Below are 20,264 nucleotides of genomic sequence, written 5' to 3'. Positions count from 1 at the left end.
TAACAACTCTAGTTTACCCCAATGTATAAGGATGATAATGTGCTACAAAAGGTGTCTTGCACAAGACATTTTTCTGACTTTCACTCATTTATACTGAGAGAGGCTCTAGTTCTCATGGACCCTCAGCAAAACACAAGTCAGTATGAAAATGCACCTTTTGATTAATGAGCAGAGTTAATAGATTCAAAGTGTGAAAATCAACAGTTGCTTCAGAAAATGAGGAAAAGTACAAGCACTGTATACATTTCTGTAAATTATGTAGTCAGTTTTGTACACCAATGATAATATTAAGCAGAAGAAAGCTGACATACTCACTGTTATGCTGATGACACCCAGCTCTATCTCACTAGCAAACCTACTGTTTCCTTTCCACCCTCCTCACTTATTGATTGCATAGCAGAAATCAAATCCTTGTTTTTCTTTAAATTTTCTTAAATTAAAAAGTGACAAAACTGAGGTTCTCCTCATTGGTACAAGATCAACATTATTCAAAACTGATAATTTTTCCTTTGTTATTGATAATTCCTCTGTCTCCCCTTCCCCACAGGTTAAAAGTCTGGGTGTCATTCTTGATAGTACTTTATCCTTTCAGTCCCACATCAATAACATCTCCGGATCTGCATATTCCCACTTGCGTAACATTAATCATATTTGCCCTACCCCATCCCACCCCCACTCCCCACACCACTGCTATCCTTGTTCATAGCTTTGTCACTTTTTGTCCTGATTAATGTAATTCCCTTTTCTTTGGTCTTTCTCACAAATCTCTTTATAAGTTTCAACTGGTCCAGAATTCAGCTACCCGCATCATTACTAGAACCCCCTCTATTCACCATATCACTCCCGTTTTGCAGCAGCTTCACTGACTTCCAGTTATATTCCGCATTCAATTCAAAATTCTTCTGTTAACTTTTAAAGCTATCCACAACCTTGTCCATGTTGCCATTCTCTCCTGTACCCTTAGATCCTGTTCCTTCATGCACTTGACTGTCCCCAGTTGCTCTGGAACTTACTACCATCTGAGCTTAGAAATATTGAATCATTTTCACTTTTCAAATCTTAACTTAAAACTCATTTGTTTAAGACTGCTTTTTCTCTTTGATTACAATTGCTCTGTCTGATTTTAATTTTTTTATTTTAGTTTTGTTTATAATGTGTGCTTTATCTATTGTTCGGTGTCCTTGAGTGTTTAGAAAAGCATCTACAAATAAATAAAATTTATTATTATTATTAAAATAATAGAAAGGAGCAAATAATCATCTTGGATTACCCTATGATAAACCTTTGTTACATTGCTGCTAGTGTTGCTGGGATCATCTAAGACTCTGAACCAGATTAAGCAGTCTTTAAAATGGATAAATGGATGAAAACAATTATTTAAGATACAAACATAAAAAACCAATAATACTGTAAATACATAGATCAAATGCCTGGAAAAAACTGACATTGGACACTAGGGGCAACTACAAGATTAATTTCACAATATCACAAAATCAAAAGATGGGCAGCACGGTGGCGCTGTGGTAGCGCTGCTGCGTCGCAATAAGGAGACCTGGGTTCGCTTCCTGGGTCCTCCCTGCATGGAGTTTTCATGTTCTCCCTGTGTCTGCGTGGTGTTGCTCCAGGTGCTCCGGTTTCCTCCCACAGTCCAAAGACATGCAGGTTAGGTGCATTGGTGATCCTAAATTGTCCCTAGTGTGTGCCTGGTGTGTGGGTGTGTGTGTGTGTGCCCTGCGGTGGGCTGGCACCCTGCCCAGGGGTTTGTTCCTGCCTTGCACCCTGTGCTGGCTGGGATTGGCCCCAGAAGACCCCCTTGACCCTGTGTTAGGATATAGCAGATTGGACTGACTGACTGAAAAAATCAAAGCACAGTTGCTACCTGATAGTTAAAATCAACAATTGTAGCAGCAGCAGAGATTTGAATATACTCTGTTTCATATAAAGGAGAAATAGTATATTAGGAATATTGAAACATGTTTATGCTGTTATTGAATAATATCTACTTGTCTAGGGATACAACAAAAAATTCACAGCTTTGTGACACCCCGTGTATGGGAATTGGGGTCACCAGCCTACACTCTAGGTGTCTAGTATGTGGGACCAAGCATGACCAGGATGATGGTATAAGACAGGGAGACACGGACACAAAAAGGGTTGGGTTTTTTGAAAAATAAAGTGAGGCTCTATTTACAGGTGCACTTAAAGAAAAACAAAAATAATGTCCTGCGGAATTTATATATCAATACACAGTCCAATACCGCAAAGGACACACAAAAACAGTAATTAAATGGAGCCCAAAAATGGTGACTATATACAGTATTTATAGTGCTGACTGAAAGTCCCAAATGAAAAAGAATAATGCACACAAACTATCCATCCATCCATTTTCCAACCCGCTGAATCCGAACACAGGGTCACGGGGGTCTGCTGGAGCCAATCCCAGCCAACACAGGGCACAAGGCAGGAACCAATCCCTGGCAGGGTGCCAACCCACCACAGTGCACACAAACTAGTGAAACCCATATATACACAAAAGCCAATATGAAGCTGTCTTCCTCCACAGTGCTCCAAGTCAGGAAGCTGCTCCTTCAAACAGTGTATAGTACAGGATTCACCAAAAACAAAAATATTCAAAATACAGAAAAAGAGAAAAAGTGTATATGCAAAAATAAACAGTGCACCATTAACCACAATCCAATAAATACCTCAACCAAAGTTAATCCAGAGATATTTATCAAAACATATATACAAGAAAAAAATATTTACAATAATCAATGCACAAGCCGTAGTGCATGGTAAATTCAAGACAGAGTTCTACCAAGCACCTTTCTGTTAGCAAGATCTAGCCAGAAGGCCCCCTCTAGAGGTCGTAATTCCCTTTTGTATTCGGTGCCTTTGTGCCGACCAATTAAACTGTTCTACGTCATCCCTCCGCAGGCACACGATGACGTGAATGCGTCTACGAAAACTGGCATCTCCTGCCCCGCACAATTAGTATAAAAGTTCGAGTAGCCGGTGTGCGAGCGCATAGCGAACTGCACTTCTCCCAAAAGTGAAAGTAAGCCTTTTTTTTTCCTTTTCTTCCCTGAGCTACTTCCCAGACAACTGCCCATATAGGATCCCTTTTCTAAATGAAGCAAACAAATACTAAGGCGCTTCGCACTTTCTCACTCTTCTGGGGCCTCATGTATAAACAGTGCGTATGCACAAAAATGTTGCATAAGAATGTTTCTACGTTCAAATCACGATGTATAAAACCTAAACTTGGCGTAAAGCCACGCACATTTCCACAGTAGCTCATACCCTGTCGTACGCAAGTTCTGTGCTCGGTTTTGCAGACTGGCGGCACCCAGCGTCAAAGCAGAGCTACTGTTCCTGTGTGGTTACCCTTTCTTTTTTTAGATCCACATCCCTGACGCGGCTTTATAAATACACTGAAATTAACTGCATATTGTTTATTAGTTTAATGCATCTGATTATAGTTAACCTGTAACAATATAATGGTCCACAGAATGGTCAAACTATTCTAAATACAATAGCTGCTTTAGTGTTGTTACTCTCACTGCACCACCTTATTCTTCTTCTTCTTCTTCTTCTTCTTCTTCTTCTTCTTCTTCTTTTAGCTGCTCCCGTTAGGGGTTGCCACAGCGGATCATCTTTTTCCATATTACTCTCACTGCACCACTTGGAGTATTTATATCACTGTATCTGAGTGGGGAATCACAGCTGTACAGCAGCTGATCAGAAAGAGAATTATCGGTATACAGCATCTAGCACACGCTCCCTCAGCCATGCTGTCTATTGAACTACTCTCACATGGCAAACGCTTCAGAGCCTTTCCTGTACTGACCTCGCGGTTCAGAAACAGTTTCATCCCAAGAGCTCTAAATGCACTCAATCAGTCCATCAAGTACTCCTAGTAGAATGCTTTGTACTTAAAAGTACAATCACCTCACTGTAAACTTGCGATAGTTATAATATTGCACAACCTAAGCCACTTTATAAAGCGCGTATTTACATATGATGACTATATCATTTTTAAGATGAAATGCAGCAAAATATGTTTATTATATTATAAAAATAAAACTTTAACTTAATTTAAATAATCTATTTTGTTAATAATTAAACATGTGAGGACACGGTGCCGCAGAGCCAGAGAGACGCTGGCGCTCCGTTCACGGATTGTTCCTGCCTCGCGCTGTATTCTTGCTGGGGCTGGCGTGACACAGGAAGGATAGATGGATAGAATAATTTAACATGTACTACGAACATATTTCAATGTTCCTTAAAAGTTTTGAAGAATCAGCGTGCTAAGCTTACAAATGGCTTAACATCTATTATAGAGCTGATTGTGTGGCAATTGGGTATTTGGAGAAAGAAAAGTATGTTTGAAAGAGATAGTACTGCTACAATAAAGTATTTCATCAAAGGTCACACATGGCGCAGCAAGCATCTTGCGTGAGACATGAACAATCACTGCGCCACCGTGTGCCCATGTTTAATGACATGCTTTATTTCCTATCATCATGAAAATGATGTCACATATACATCTCAGTATTTTAATTATTCAGAAAGCTGTAATATCACGAATGTAATGGATTCTGTGTCCAGTCGGAGGAAGAGAAAGCCTGGAAGCCCGTAGTGATTTACACACAAAGAGCACATAGAAGATCAAATACAAAACAAAGCATTTAACGTGCTACTTTAGTTACGATGGGAATTTAAGAAGCTAGTAAATTAAACAATTTTAAGATGAAGTTTATGATGTTCTACTTTAATGACAAAATAAACTATGTAATTAAAGTGGAAATTTCGAGATTAAAGTTGACATTTCGTGCTTTTTTCCCACTGTGTGCCTATTTTTTTTTCCTTACTCTGTACCCTAATAAGCCTTCATATGACACTCAGATGGTGGGCTACGACTCGCCTTTTCACGATGACTTTGATATGTGACAACTTCTTTTTTATTTCAGGTACTGTCCGACTTTGTGAACTTGAGCTTTCGAGTTTCTCCGAAACACTATGTCACTCGATCATCTTCCTTTTGTTGTTTATACCACTGTTTAAACCAACAAATAGTATGTTTTTCTTTGCCTCCACTTGGTATTCGCTGAAATCCTTCTATTTTCCCTTGTGCATTTGCCATTGTCTTTTCACAAAAGGCTGATCTTAAGGGCTATTTATATTGATTTGCATATTCAAAGAGGCGTAATTCTGGGAGGAGTTGGGGCGGGACAGCAGGTGCGTGCACGTGCGTTACTTTTCACACTGACCGGGATTTATGGAGCGGAAGCATGTGGTAGTTGGTGTTCACACAGATTTATGCATCTGGATTGTTTTGTGCGTAAGCACATTTCCGCTTTTGTGCTTATGTCATGTTATAGTGCAAATTCTACGCACAGCATTATGCATGATGCCCCTGGTGTTATGAGGTCGCGGGAGGCACATGCACGAATGGAAGACAGACAATGCCATCCCGGCCGGTCAATGGTAGGGCCACCTTTCCACTCCACACGAGACCCGTCACGACACTCCCCAAAAGGCGCTCATATCATCAGCAAAGATGTCTCTCTGCATTATCTTAAAGAAAAGAGAAAGGCAAGATGCCTTTCTTTATACTTTTTTTGTCATTTTTTCCCAAAATGCTTCTCTCTTAACACTGCAGAGGACACTAAACTAATTTTATTTAATTGCTGGTAATGCCAGTGAGGCACATTACCACAAGCTTATATATCCTGTGTTTCATTAACCTAATATGGTGTATTATGAGGATCTGTAATGTATGGCATTTGTCCTTCAAAATACACTTTTCCAATGAGTTGGATAATTCTTAGAAAGTCAATAAAAATGGTACTGAGGCAGCAGGGTAGATTTTTCCAGATTGTATCAATAAATCTTTGATGCAGAGTCCATGTTTGTCTACAATCATCAGCTGCAGGCCTACAACACTAGTTATTTAATGAGCTGCCTTAACTTTTAGTGTGGTCTGTATTGACATACCACTGACTCAAAAGATGCAAACCGTTTGTTTTTTTAATGTATTTGTATCCACTTCACTATTTGGGAGCCCAGTAACATGAACAAGTGTGGAAGATGACCCGGACACAGACAGGCAGACACGTTAAAGTCACCCAACACACGTTTATTGTACATCCTTCCATTTACAAAAGTGCACACCAAACCCCTAAAGTCCCCAAAGTCCTGGCCAACAACACAAATGCCTCACTTCTTCAGGCCGCCTCCTTGTTTCTCCTCCCAGACCTTGTCCTCTCTTCTCTCCCGACTCCAGCCCCTGAATGGAGGGAGGCGGCCCCTTTTATCCACACCCGGATGTGCTCCAGGTGTCTTCCGATGAGCTTCCGCCGGCACTCCCCAGTGTGGAGGAAGTACCAGCTCTGCACCCGGAAGCACTCCAGGTGTCCCCAATCCTCTTCCCCCCCAGCACTTCTGGTTGTGGCGGAAGTGCTGAGGTCCAGGGCTCCCAAGGCATTGGGGCGCCCTCTGGCAGTGACCATGGGCCCCTACAGGGTTGAGCTTCAAAGCTCTGTACCCGTAGTTCCCATAGCCACCAGGGCAGTCGCCCCCATGTGGTCTGGGGGAGGCGCAAGCCCTCCTCCGGTCCTCCGGGGCATCCCGGCCAGGTTGCCCCCCCAGCCACCTGCGACACTAGCTTAAGCAAAATTACATCATTTTTGAGTGTATTTTGGAACATGCATTCTAAACAGAGATTCTGTACAGTTTAATGCAATCTGTTTTAATACACAAATTGTCTACCCCAGAAGCAGCATGATGTTATATTTGGTGGGTAGTGGCTGAAAAATGGAGCAGAGGCACATTGCAGGGTACAGTTTGTTACATTAGAGCAGTGGTTCTCACCAGTCACCCCCAAATAGTCAAGTGGTCCAGAAGATGGCATTTTTCACCCAAACTGGCTTTTGAAATGCTCAGATAACATTTGTCTGTTATATGATATTTAGTCTGTGGAATTATTTGAATACATGCCACACTGGTGCTTGAATCATCCTATGAATCAAACTAAAAACTGCAGAACTTTGGTAATTTTGGATAAATGCAGCTATATATAGCCTTCATCAAGTGCGCAAATGAGAAGGAAAGATACAGTATATAAGAAGGTAAGGAGGTAACAAAGCCAGGGCGTTAGTCCGTCATAAAGATCTGGACAGATATGTGATCCCAGGCTGAGAATGACTTGTGCCTTCCTTTTTTCTTTAAGAATTGTTTTTGAGACCCCATGAAAGAATGTAAACAGAGAGATCTGTTTGATTATGATCAAGGGATGTGAAATGTGCTGCAATAGGCTTTGTAAGGTCTTTGATTTTAATTGCTCAGATGTGCTCCCTGAAATGGTCTACTACCTGTCTCTCTGTTTCACCTATGCATATGCCTTGACGCTTCCTAAAAGAAATGCAGTAAGTACGATTTTTACACTAGCAGTAGGCTTTTTGTTTAATACTGAATTTTACTAGAGGTTGTGTATGTTACCGGCTCTTTTCTATTTAGTTGCACACCTGACAAAGGCTATACAAGTGAAATATTATATGTTCAACCTTCTTTTCTTTTCTCCATGAAATATAACTGTTAACCATTTTTCCTTTGCAGATGCATGCTAACATATCCCTACACTAACAACTTTAATACATGATAAACTATCACCACAAATCACACCATCTACATTTCTTGTGGATAGTAACAACATTTGCTTCAATTCCTCTCCTTCCTTCTCTACTTCTGTTGGCTTGATGTGGCTGCTGCTCTCTCTCTCACATCTATACATACAATGGTTTATTGTAGACCATCTGGGACTTTGAAATGGATTTGAATCTTAGTTTTTCTGATGTAAATGTGTTTCGTAAAATGAATTTGTGTAATGAAAGCAAAATTGTGCTAACAGGTGACTGTCCAACTCAAGTGGCCCATGGTTAGAGATGACTTTGGAAAATTCCTTTGATATAAACTGGAAGATGCCCGTGAGATGTTTGAGGGTGAGATGTTTGAGTGGTGGCATGGACTAAATAATAGGGATGGGACTTTCATGCTGAGACTTAGAAAGCTTGTATCAATTTATTGAAACACACTGTTTCGAAACGGTGTATCTAAGTTTGCATCAAAGATTTACAACCACGTGACTGATACAATATAATATAATACAGTACAATACAATTTATTTTTGTATAGTGCAAAAGCGCACAAGGAGTGCTGCAATGGCTTTTAACAGGAACTGTTTTTTGATAGCCTGCTAACCTTAACTCTTTAAGAAGACTGGAAAACACTTCGCCAAAAAAACCCTTGTAGGGAAAAAATGGAAGAAATCTCAGGAAAGGCAATTTAGAGAGAGACCACTTTCCAGGTAGGTTGGGTGTGCAGTGGGTATCAAAAAATAATGCAATACAATACAATACACAGAACAGAACACAAGTTATTCTCAATACAATACAATAGTATAACAGTAATAGTACAAGTACAGAGCAAAATGCAAGAGTAGAATATACAGTATCACATAATAGAATTCCGATTTGTTCAGAGTCCTGGAGACCTCAACCATCAAAATGCCTCCCACCTTCTGGCCATTCCACAGCTGAGTCAGTGCTGGGCTGGCCAATCTGAAGAAAGGACCCTTCTACCCAATGATTACAGTGCTCCTCTATCAGAGATGACTTTTCCTTAGACAGGCAAACAACTTGGCATTAGGGCAGTGGCACCAAGTGCCATATGTGAGTTCCAAGAAGAGAAACAGAATAGGTGAGGGTTAGTAACAAATTATAACTATCATATTACTTATGTTTTAGTGCTAATGGTTAACAACAGAGCTGCAGTATGCACAGCTCTAGTCCGGGTATGCTAAACTGAAGTAATGAGTCTTCTTTGATGCTTTAGATGTCACTGAAGCACATGAACTTTCTGACTGTTTCAAAGCTTTGTGCTGTCCCACGTGCTTTGAAAGGGGACATAAAACTACCACTTATATCTTATACTGAAAAGATATTGAATTACATTTAAAGACCAGTTGTGTGTAACCTGTTATCCGACAATAAAGTAAATACTATGCTATACTATTCTTTTGTACTGGAATGTTTCACATTTCAATAATACTCTAGCCTACTGTAGGAACATTTTCTAAACTTTCTTATGTATTCCCAGTTCCACATAATTATGAATCAGTGGTGGTTTAAATGTATTGTTGTTGTTTATATCACTATCGTAATGGTGCTGACGAGTTACATAAGCCTGGAGGATGAGTTGCAAGCAGAATTAGTTGTCATTCCATCATACAAATAAGCAGCTTTAGTGCCATTTATTGTATAATAGTAACAATAAGAGCAGCTCACTACTCAAAACCTCTTGATTATGAGTTCTTACCTCTGCACCACCCAAGCGGTCATGTATGTATTGAATCCTAACCCGATTTCTTTTTCTTCAGTTATATTCTTGAATAAAAGCGCACTTGTTTTGTTACACGTGTACCTTTTGTGAAAGTGTTTAGTTGATATTTAGATGTCAGTCTTCAAACATTATATACTTCATGTCAAAATTTTGTCATTAATACTATAACTTTTAGAACATTAGTGTTTTAGCCATGTGTTCGACATTTCATGCATTTCTCACATTTCCCATCATCCTACATTTACACAGATCATTGTAGACAAGGAACACACATGAAATGCATGTGTTCCAAATAACAATGTATTATTTACCCTATACAACTCCAGGCACCTCACACTCAAATAAACAAGACTTGAGCTGGGAGAACATTTTGCCCGAGTTGAGCTGCGGCGGTGGGGGGGATGGGATAGCAGGCTGTTTGCTGCTTGTGCTGATTGACACATTAACAAAACAAAAGACGCTGATGGACAGGTGCGAAGGAATTTAAGGTGGCCCAGGATTACAAGTTTTTTTGTAAGCTTCATGGATTCTAGTGTTAAGCAACACTACAGAATAATTAATCATGTAAATGCAATTATGCCTTTGATCAGTACATAGTGATGACAAGAAGTTTGGTACTAGTGAGTGTGCATATGACTTACACTGTGCCTCACCTATTGGAATACTGGGCAGCAGTACATGAGGCACCCCTATTCCAGAGAGAGGAATAAAGAACAGAAAATTAAGTTAACAGCTCACAACCATATCACTTGAATACACAATATAAAAAATCTAACTGAAAATCTACACAGGTATATTATACTGTACTTTTCTGAAGATGGATTTTATAAGGGAAATAATGATATTAAATAGTAATATAAAAATTTCAAAATTGTTGTTTATCTTTAACAAGAATAATCTTCAAAAAGCAGTGGTTTCTTTTGCCCAGTTTGGTGTCCATTTTATTCTTTAAATTACCGGCTCGAGCACATTTCATGGCTCTCTGAGAATCCAATGATGATGCTGTACATTCATTTGTCCATCTCTGACACTCTCCCTCCTGTGTATATATTGGTGGAAGAACAGTTAAATTCAGGAAAGGCATCCTGGGGACACAATTGTTCCCCAGGCCTAGTAGGTTGGCATTGATAGAGATGTCCTGCCACTCTCTTCTCCTCTATTTGATGGGTCTGTTGTTGTTCAAAGTGATGGACTCCTTCAATCCAATGTGTCTCCAAAGAGCGTGATCCCCAGCAAGTATCTCGAACTGCCTATGGGATAGGCCTTGAGAGAATGCCTAAAGTGGTCCTTCCAGTATTTCTTTGGGCCACCATGGGGCCACCCCGAAGTCGGAATCCTTCAACAAGATTACCATACCATCCTGGGAAGCCAAGACTCATCCATGCAGATAATGTGCATGGTCCAGTGGAAGACATGGCTGAGCATCATGGCCTCAATGCTGGTTGATGAGCAACATTCCAGAATTTTAGTGTGTGGGATCCTACCCTCCCAAGTGATGCCTAAGATCTTCTGGAGGCAGTGATGTGAAACACTTCTAGGATGTGGATTTGCTTGCATTAGGGATTCTAGGCATCACATGCTGGACAGGCTTTATGTTGATATATACACCGCATGATAGATCATGTTCTTGGTTACCATTTAGAGGTACTGGTTAGAGAAGAAATGCTTGTGAAGGCAGATTAATGCAGAGAAGGCTTGACATGCATTTTGGGATCTCATTAGCCACATCACTAGGGATTATGCTTCCGAGTTAAAGGAAAGATTGCCTGATCCCAAGTGTCATGATGCCAGTATTGATGTTTGTTGGAGGATCTGTGTGCTGGAAGGCAATCTGAAGGATCAGCATCTTGAAGATACTAATTTCCTGGCCAATCCAGGAGTACACCAAGTCAACAGTCCTCTGAAGGATTTCTAGATGAAGTGCTACCCCATCATAATTGAGTTTATAGATGGTTGCTGAGGAGGTTTTCAAGTGGGCTGACAATCTTTGGAGGTTGAAAATATTGTCATCCAGTTGGTACTGGATCCAAACTCCATCAGTGGCATTGAGTATATTTCTGCAGAGAAGGTAAATGTTGAAGAGCTAGGACGCAGCCTTGCTTAACACCAACAGTGATTTCAAAGGGAGCAGATGCTTTCCTACCAACAAGAACCCTTCCCAAAGCATTTCATGGTTGATGGTGTTGTATGCTTTCCATAAGCTGATGAAGGTAAGGCTGATGTCTCACTGGTGTTTCTGAGCCTCCTCCAGGAGTTGGCAGGTGATAAAGATCATAATGATCATTCTGTAATTGGGTCAAACTCTGGAAGTACTCTGTCTGCAATATGATGGTGCAGGCAGTGAACCATGACATGGATAAGGACTTTCCCGGCAACATCCAGCAGTGAAATACCACAGCTGTTGCTATAGTCAGATCAGTTCTCCTTCTGGTAGATGGCAAAAAAGGTTCTTCTTGTTCTTCAGAGCTTGGATGACAGTTTGGACTTTCTGAAGAGTTGAACACTCATCTAGTTCATGGATCTAGGGGAACGTGAAGATCTCCTTGAGGACTGAAGGATCCACTAGGTTCATTTGGTTGAAAAATTCCCAAAACTGCACTGTCCATGCAAGATCTGCTACTTGTTTATGAGGAGTGTTGTGCCATCTGTAGACCAAACTGGAGCTATGTTGCGTGGAGAAGGACCTTAAATTCATTTGATGACATTGTAGCACTCATAGGTCTTGTTCTCATCAGAGCAGTGTTGGATATTAGTGGCCTTGATCCACCAGTCATTCTGGATATCGTGAAGCCTGTATTGTGTACTTGATCTCATTTTTTCCACCTCTGCAGGATGGAAACTGACAGAGTTGCAAGGTGAGCTTGAGATACTACAATCTAGGCCTGTAGGATGGGGAGAATCTCATCTGTGGCCTCATCAAACCAGTCTGAATTCTTCCTCTTGGAGAATGCAAGGGCTTTCTTGGAGGAGGAATGGAGGGCTGTGAGCAGTGAGACCCATAACTATTCAACATCAGAATTGGTAGTCACGATGCCATCATCCTTGGTTGTGATTGGGATGTGTTCAGGCTGAGTGCAAAGATGAGTTGTCAATGCATCTTAGGTTTTGATGGGTGCAAGGGATGTAATGTTGGGGTGTAGCTTTGGGGTTGTCTTGGACAAGTCTATGATCTGTCCAGCATTCTTTTTACATTACTTGTGCGATCAGTACATCCTGGAGATCATGCCAATGGACAAAGCTATAGTTCATAAAGTGCCACTTCTTGGATGGAGGATGCATCCATGTCATCTTAAATTTGTCAGGGAGATGAAACATTGAGTTGGTAATGGACAAATGGTGCTCCATGCAGAAGGACAAGAGACAGAGTCCATTAGCATTCATGAGTCTGGTTATGTATTTCCCAATCACATCATTCCAGATGACTGAGCTCCTTCCAACTCATGTGTTAAAGTCTTCAAGTAAAGCGATCTTGTTTGAGGCAGGAACGTTACAGACTACTTTGTCAAAGGAAACATTGAAGTCATCCTTTTCTTCCTCTGCATAATCCAGCTTGGGAGCATGAGCGCTAATGTTTGTCATATGGGAGCCTTGTGGCAATGGAACATTGCAAGGTCATTAAGAGCGACCTGATGCTTACAGGGGACTCCAGCATTTTGGCGAGGAGTTCATTCTTGATAAAAAGGACAATACCATGGATCCAGAAGAATGTATATCTGACTGTGGTTTCAGTGAAGAATCCTTCATTAGTGAGGGTGAAGATGTCCACCTTATAACATTGGGGCTCTGGGGCTGCAAGGGCAGTTGTCTAAGGTGGTCAATTGGCGGTGGTGGAATCCTTGAGTGTGTGGACATTTCAAGAAGTGAATTGAGAGATTTTAAAGTTTTTCAACAGCCTGTAGTAGGGTGACTCAGCAGGTGTGGTTGCCAGGCTGAGTACAGGTGGGACAAAATGTTTAGGATGCCTTTTATTTTGCCCTCCCCATTAGGGGTAGGCAGTGCTATCCTTGAAATAAGGTACCTTTTCACCAGGAACAGATTATATTTATTCTCAAGTTCTTAAGGAGGTTATTGAGTACATATATAAACATGACACATATTTTTAGGAAGTCACTGTGCACTGGGGAAATACTGGAAAATGGCAAATATTATCATGTTATATAAAGGGTGTCCATGCTGATCTAAGCAACTATAGGCCAGTAAGCTTTACATACATTGTTGGTAAATTAAAGGAAGGAATTATTCAGGGAAAGACTGAGAAACACATGGCAGGAACAGGAGTTTTACTGAACAGTCAGCATGGGTTCCGAAGTGGGAGGTCATGTTTTACCAACATGCTGGAATTCTATGAGGAAACAACAAACATATATGATCAAAGTGGAGCATATGGCATTATTTATCTTGACTTTCAGAAAGCATTTGATAATGTGCCACATGAGAGGTTGGGCATCAAACCAAAAGAAGTGTGAGTTCAGGGTGTTGTTTATAGACAGGTGCAGAATTGGCTCACACACAGGTAGCAGAGGGTTATGGTGTGAGGAACACTATCAGAATTGGCTGATTACAAATCTGAGAATCAGTGTTCTACTGAAAAAATGCTCTGGACATGGTTCAATTCTGTTACATTTTAATGCTTTCTCCTGAATCATGTAAGGGACTAATTTAAAGTACAGCTCACAGAAAACATTAATAATATACTTTGCAGTTAAGTGGAAGACAGAATAACAGTTGTGCAGGAATAATCTAATAATGTACTAAGACAAATTATATCACTACTCAAAGTTCACCCCTGCACATAAACTACAATGTTAACTTAATAAGCCACTTATATTTTCATTAGTCATTGCGGCTGTAGCTGATTATGGTTGGGGGGGGGGGGGGGGTGTTCTGTTAGCTTTCCCTGAGCTTAAATTCAATCAGGTAACAACCAAAATACTTACCTCTGCTTAAAGGAAAGCTGATACCATTTTTATTAGTTATCACATAACAAGGGACACCAAGACCTTAGCATCACTCCCTGCACCCCTCACAGGTCATGGTATCTCACTGGAACCCTGAGTCTGTGTTCTCCAGTTAACCTGTGACATTTACGGCCAGGATCACCTGGGGCCTCATGCATAACGGCGTGCGTAGAATTCACACTAAAACATGGCATACGGACAAAAGCGGAAATGTGCATACACACAAAAAAAAATCCATATGAATAAATCTGTGCGTACGCCAACTTCTATGTTCTTCCGCTACATAAATCCCGGTCGGCGTGAAATGTAATGCTCGTGCATGTGCCTGCTGTCCAACCCCGTCTCCTCCCAGAATTACACCTCTTTGAATATGCAAATCAATATAAATAGCCCTTAAGATCAGCCTATTGTGAAAAGACAATGGCAAATGCACGAGGGAAAATAGAAGGATTTCAGCGAAATTTCAGTGGAAGTGGAGGCAAGGAAAAACATACTACAGTAATCCCTTGCTATATCGCACTTCGCCTTTCGCGGCTTCACTCTATCGTGGATATTATATGTAAGCATATTTAAATATATATCACGGATTTTTTGCTGGTTTGTGGATTTCTGCGGACAATGGGTCTTTTAATTTCTGGTACATGCTTCCTCAGTTGGTTTGCCCAGTTGATTTCATACAAGGGACGCTATTGGCAGATGGCTGAGAAGCTACCCAACTTACTTTTCTCTCTCTCTCTCTTGCGCTGACATTCTCTGATCCTGACGTAGGGGGATTGAGCAGAGGGGCTGTTCGCACACCTAGACGATACAGACGCTCGTCTAAAAATGCTGAAAGATTATCTTCACGTTGCTCCCTTCTGTGCAGCTTCTGTGCAGCTGCTTCGTGAAGCGACATGCTGCACGGTGCTTCGCATACTTAAAAGCACGAAGGGCACGTATTGATTTTTGATTGTTTGTTTTTATCTGTCTCTCTCTTTCTCTGCTCCTGACGGAGGGGGTGTGAGCTGCCGCCTTCAACAGCTTTGTGCCACGGTGCTTCGCATACTTAAAAGCCAAACAGCCCTATTGATTTGTTTGCTTTTCTCTCTCTCTCTGACATTATCTGCTCCTGACGCGCACTCCTTTGAAGAGGAAGATATGTTTGCATTCTTTTAATTGTGAGACGGAACTGTCATCTCTATCTTGTCATGGAGCACAGCTTAAACTTTTGAAAAAGAGACAAATGTTTGTTTGCAGTGTTTGAATAAAGTTCCTGTCTCTCTACAACTTCCTGTGTTTCTGTGCAAATCTGTGACCCAAGCATGACAATATAAAAATAACAATATAAACATATGGTTTCTACTTCGCGGATTTTCACCTTTCGCGGAGGGTTCTGGAACGCAACCCCCGCGATGGAGGAGGGATTACTGTATTTGTTGGTTTAAGCAGTGATATAAACAACAAAAGGAAGTTGATCGAGTGACAGAGTGGCGGAGAAACTCGAAAGTTCAAGTTCACAAAGTCGCACAGTGCCTGAAAAAAAAGAAGTGGTCAGATATCAAAGTGTTGTAGCCCAATGTCTGAATATCATATGGAAGCTTATTAGGGTACAGAGAAAAGAAAAAAATTGGGATACAGTGGGAAAAAAAGCTTGAAATGTCAACTTTAATCTCGAAATTTCCACTTTAATCACGTGGTTTATTTTGTCATTAAAGTAGAACGTCATAAACATAATCTTACAATCGTTTAATGTACTACTTTCCCAAATCCCATCGTAACTAAAGTAGCGCGTTAAATGCTTTGTTTTGTATGTGTTCTTCTATGTGCTCTATGTGTGTGAATCACTACGTGCTTCTGAATTAAAGCATATATTAAAAATGGGGACACGGTGGCTCAGTGATAGTGATGAGCTGGCGCACCGTCCAGAGATTGTTTCTCATTGAAATACTGTTTAAGGGGGAGTTTCTGAAGAGCAGCTGTGTTTCAACAGAGTGGTGACAGTGGTCACACCCCATCCCTCAGTTTTATTCACACCTCTGTGAACTAAGCGACATTCCAAACTGGGTTCGGCTAGCTGAGAGAGGACCTCAGCATTGATGTGTGCAGAGCCAGGACAATGACGGACAATAGAATTAAACGTCCATCCATCCATCCATCCATCCATCCATTGTCTCCCACTTATCCGAGGTCGGGTCGCGGGGGCAGCAGCTTGAGCAGAGATGCCCAGACTTCCCTCTCCCCAGCCACTTCTTCTAGCTCTTCCGGGAGAATCCCAAGGCGTTCCCAGGCCAGTCGAGAGACATAGTCCCTCCAGCGTGTCCTGGGTCTTCCCCAGGGCCTCCTCCCGGTTAGACGTGCCCGGAACACCTCACCAGGGAGGCGTCCAGGAGGCATCCTGATCAGATGCCCGAGCCACCTCATCTGACTCCTCTCGATGCGGAGGAGCAGCGGCTCTACTCTGAGCCCCTCCCGGATGACTGAGCTTCTTGGCCGGGCACAGCCCGAAGAGGCAACGTGGGTCCCCCTTCCCATGGGCTCACCACCTATGGGAGGGGCCAAGGAGGTCGGGTGCAGTGTGAGTTGGGTGGTGGCCGAAGGCGGGGACCTTGGCGGTCCGATCCTCGGCTACAGAAGCTGGCTCTTGGGACGTGAAATGTCACCTCTCTGAAGGGGAAGGAGCCTGAGCTAGTGCGCGAAGTTGAGAGGTTCCGGCTAGATATAGTCGGACTCACCTCGACGCACAGCTTGGACTCTGGAACCAATCTCCTTGAGAGTGGCTGGACTCTGTACCACTCTGGAGTTGCCCTGGTGAGAGGCGCCGAGCAGGTGTGGGTATACTTATTGCCCCCCAACTTGGAGCCTGTACATTGGGGTTTACCCCAGTAGACAAGAGGGTAGCCTCCCTTCGCCTTCGGGTGGGGGGACGGGTCCTAACTGTTGTTTGTGCGTATGCACCGAACAGCAGTTCGGAGTATCCACCCTTTTTGGAGTCCCTAGAGGGGGTGCTAGAGGGCATACCTTCTGGGGACTCCCTCATTCTGCTGGGAGACTTCAATGCTCATGTGAGCAATGACAGTGAGACCTGGAAGGGCGTGATTGGGAGGAATGGCCCCCCCGATCTGAACCCAAGTGGTGTTTTGTTATTGGACTTCTGTGCTCGTCACGGATTGTCCATAACGAACACCATGTTCAAGCATAGGGGTGTTCATATGTGCACTTGGCACCAGGACACCCTAGGCCTCAGTTCGATGATCGACTTTGTGGTCGTGTCGTCGGACTTGCGGCCACATGTCTTGGACACTCGGGTGAAGAGAGGGGCGGAGCTGTCAACTGATCACCACCTGGTGGTGAGTTGGCTTCGATGGTGGGGGAGGATGCCGGTCAAGCGTGGTAGGCCCAAACGTGTTGTGAGGGTCTGCTGGGAACATCTGGCAGAGCCCCCTGTCAGAAGTAGCTTCAACTCCCACCTCCGGCAGAACTTTGACCACATCCCGAGGGAGGTGTGGGACATTGAGTCCGAATGGGCCATGTTCCGTGCCTCTATTGTTGAGGCAGCTGACCGGAGCTGTGGCCATAAGGTGGTCGGTGCCTGTCGTGGTGGCAATCCCCGAACCCGTTGGTGGACACCGGTGGTGAAGGATGCCGTCAAGCTGAAGAAGGAGTCCTACGGGACCCTTTTGTCCTGTGGGACCCTGGAGGCAGCTGATAGGCACCGGCTTTGGTGGTTGCTGAGGCAAAAACTCGGGCGTGGGAGGAGTTTGGGGAGGCCATGGAGAATGACTTTCGGACGGCTTCGAGGAGATTCTGGTCCACCATCCGGCGTCTCAGGAAGGGGAAGCAGTGCAGTGTCAACACTGTATATTGTGGGGATGGTGGGGGGAGTACTTCGAAGACCTCCTCAATCCCATTAACATGCCTTCCAATGAGGAAGCAGAGCCTGGGGACTCAGAGGTGGGCTCCCCCATCTCTGGGACTGAGGTCACCGAGGTGGTCAAAAAACTCCTTGGTGGCAGGGCCCCGGGGGTGGATGAGATACGCCCGGAGTTCCTCAAGGCTCTGGATGTTGTAGGACTGTCTTGGCTGACACGCCTCTGCAATATCGCATGGACATCAGGGACAGTGCCTCTGGACTGGCAGACCGGGGTGGTGGTCCCCCTCTTTAAGAAGGGGGATCGGAGGGTGTGTTCCAACTACAGAGGGATCACACTCCTCAGCCTCCCTGGAAAAGTCTATTCGGGGGTCCTGGAGAGGAGGGTCCATCGGATAGTCGAGCCTCGGATCCAGGAGGAACAGTGTGGTTTTCGTCCTGGTCGCGGAACAGTGGACCAGCTCTATACCCTTAGCAGGGTCCTGGATGGTGCATGGGAGTTTGCCCAACCAGTCTACATGTGTTTTGTGGACTTGGAAAAGGCATTCGACCGTGTCCCTCGGGGAATCCTGTGGGGGGTACTCCGAGAGTATGGGGTACCGGCCCCCCTGATAAGGGCTGTTCAGTCCCTGTACGATCGGTGCCAGAGCTTGGTCCGCATTGCCGGCAGTAAGTCGAACCCTTTTCCAGTGAGAGTTGGACTCCGCCAGGGCTGCCCTTTGTCACCGATTCTGTTCATAACTTTTATGGACAGAATTTCTAGGCGCAGCCAGGGCGTTGAGGGGGTCCGGTTTGGTGGGCTCAGGATTGAGTCACTGCTTTTTGCAGATGATGTTGTCCTGTTTGCTTCATCAGGCCGTGATCTTCAGCTCTCTCTGTATAGGTTCGCAGCCAAGTGTAAAGCGGCTGGGATGAGAATCAGCACCTCCAAATCCGAGATCATGGTCCTCAGCCGGAAAAGGGTGGAGTGCCCTCTCAGGGTTGGTAGCGAGATCCTGCCCCAAGTGGAGGAGTTCAAGTATCTTGGGGTCTTGTTCACGAGTGAGGGAAGAATGGAGCGTGAGATCGACAGGCGGATCGGTGCGGCATCCGCAGTAATGCGGGCGCTGCATCGGTCTGTCATGGTGAAAAAGTAGCTGAGCCGTAAGGCGAAGCTCTCAATTTACCAGTCGATCTATGTTCCTACCCTCACCTATGGTCATGAGCTATGGGTAGTGACCGAAAGAACGAGATCGCGAATACAAGCGGCTGAAATGAGTTTCCTCCGCAGGGTGTCTAGAATTAAACGGCTGTAAGCTAATGGACCACTTTGTAATTCAGGAGTTTGTATCTTTCTGTCTTTAGAGCCACTGTAGGGGAGCATGATCATTCACCAAGGTAAATTTACGCCCCCACAAGTAATAACAGAAATCTTCCACCACCCATTTAATCACCAAACACTCTTTCTCAATGAATGAGTAATTATGCTCCCTGGGAAGCAGTTTTCTACTCAAATACGCAATGGGATGCTCCTCACCATCGAAAACCAGAGACAGGACAGCCCCCAAACCAAACACACCAGCGTCTGTCTGCAGGACGAATTCCTTAGAAAAGTTGGGATTCCTTAAAACTGAGTACGACAACATAACAGTCTTCAAATCAGAGAAGGACCGTTCACAATCATCGGGCCAGACAATGCAGCAGTTCTTTCGGCCTTTTGTAAGATCAGTTAGAGGAGCAGCTCTATCTGCAAAATCTGGGATGAATCCACTATAATTACCAGCAAGTCCCAGGAAGGCATGAACCTACTTTTGCATTTCTGGACGGGGATCTGCAAGCACCACATCTACCTTCTTCAACTGAGGTTTAATCAAACCCTTCCCCATAGAATATCCCAAATAATGCACTTCAGACATACCCAATTTACATTGCTTAGGGTTAGCTGTCAACCCAGCCTGCCTCAAGCTGCCAATCATTATTGAAAATGATGATATTGTCAATATATGCCCCAGAATATTTGCAATGGGGGCACAAAACTGAATCCATCATACACTGGAAAGTTAGAGGCACACTATGCA

General features: G+C 43.4%; 1 protein-coding gene across 1 annotated transcript in view; it reads left to right on the top strand.

Annotated features, from left to right (window-relative positions):
- Nucleotides 1-20,264, top strand: part of LOC114655979 (F-box only protein 6-like) — a 1,212,211-nt gene that overhangs the window by 931,641 nt on the left and 260,306 nt on the right. The window lies entirely within an intron of this gene.

Source organism: Erpetoichthys calabaricus, chromosome 8, assembly GCF_900747795.2.
Source record: "Erpetoichthys calabaricus chromosome 8, fErpCal1.3, whole genome shotgun sequence".
Lineage (NCBI taxonomy): Eukaryota > Metazoa > Chordata > Cladistia > Polypteriformes > Polypteridae > Erpetoichthys > Erpetoichthys calabaricus.
The sequence above is the reverse complement of the archived record's forward strand: the minus strand, read 5'-3'. Positions and strand labels throughout refer to the sequence as shown.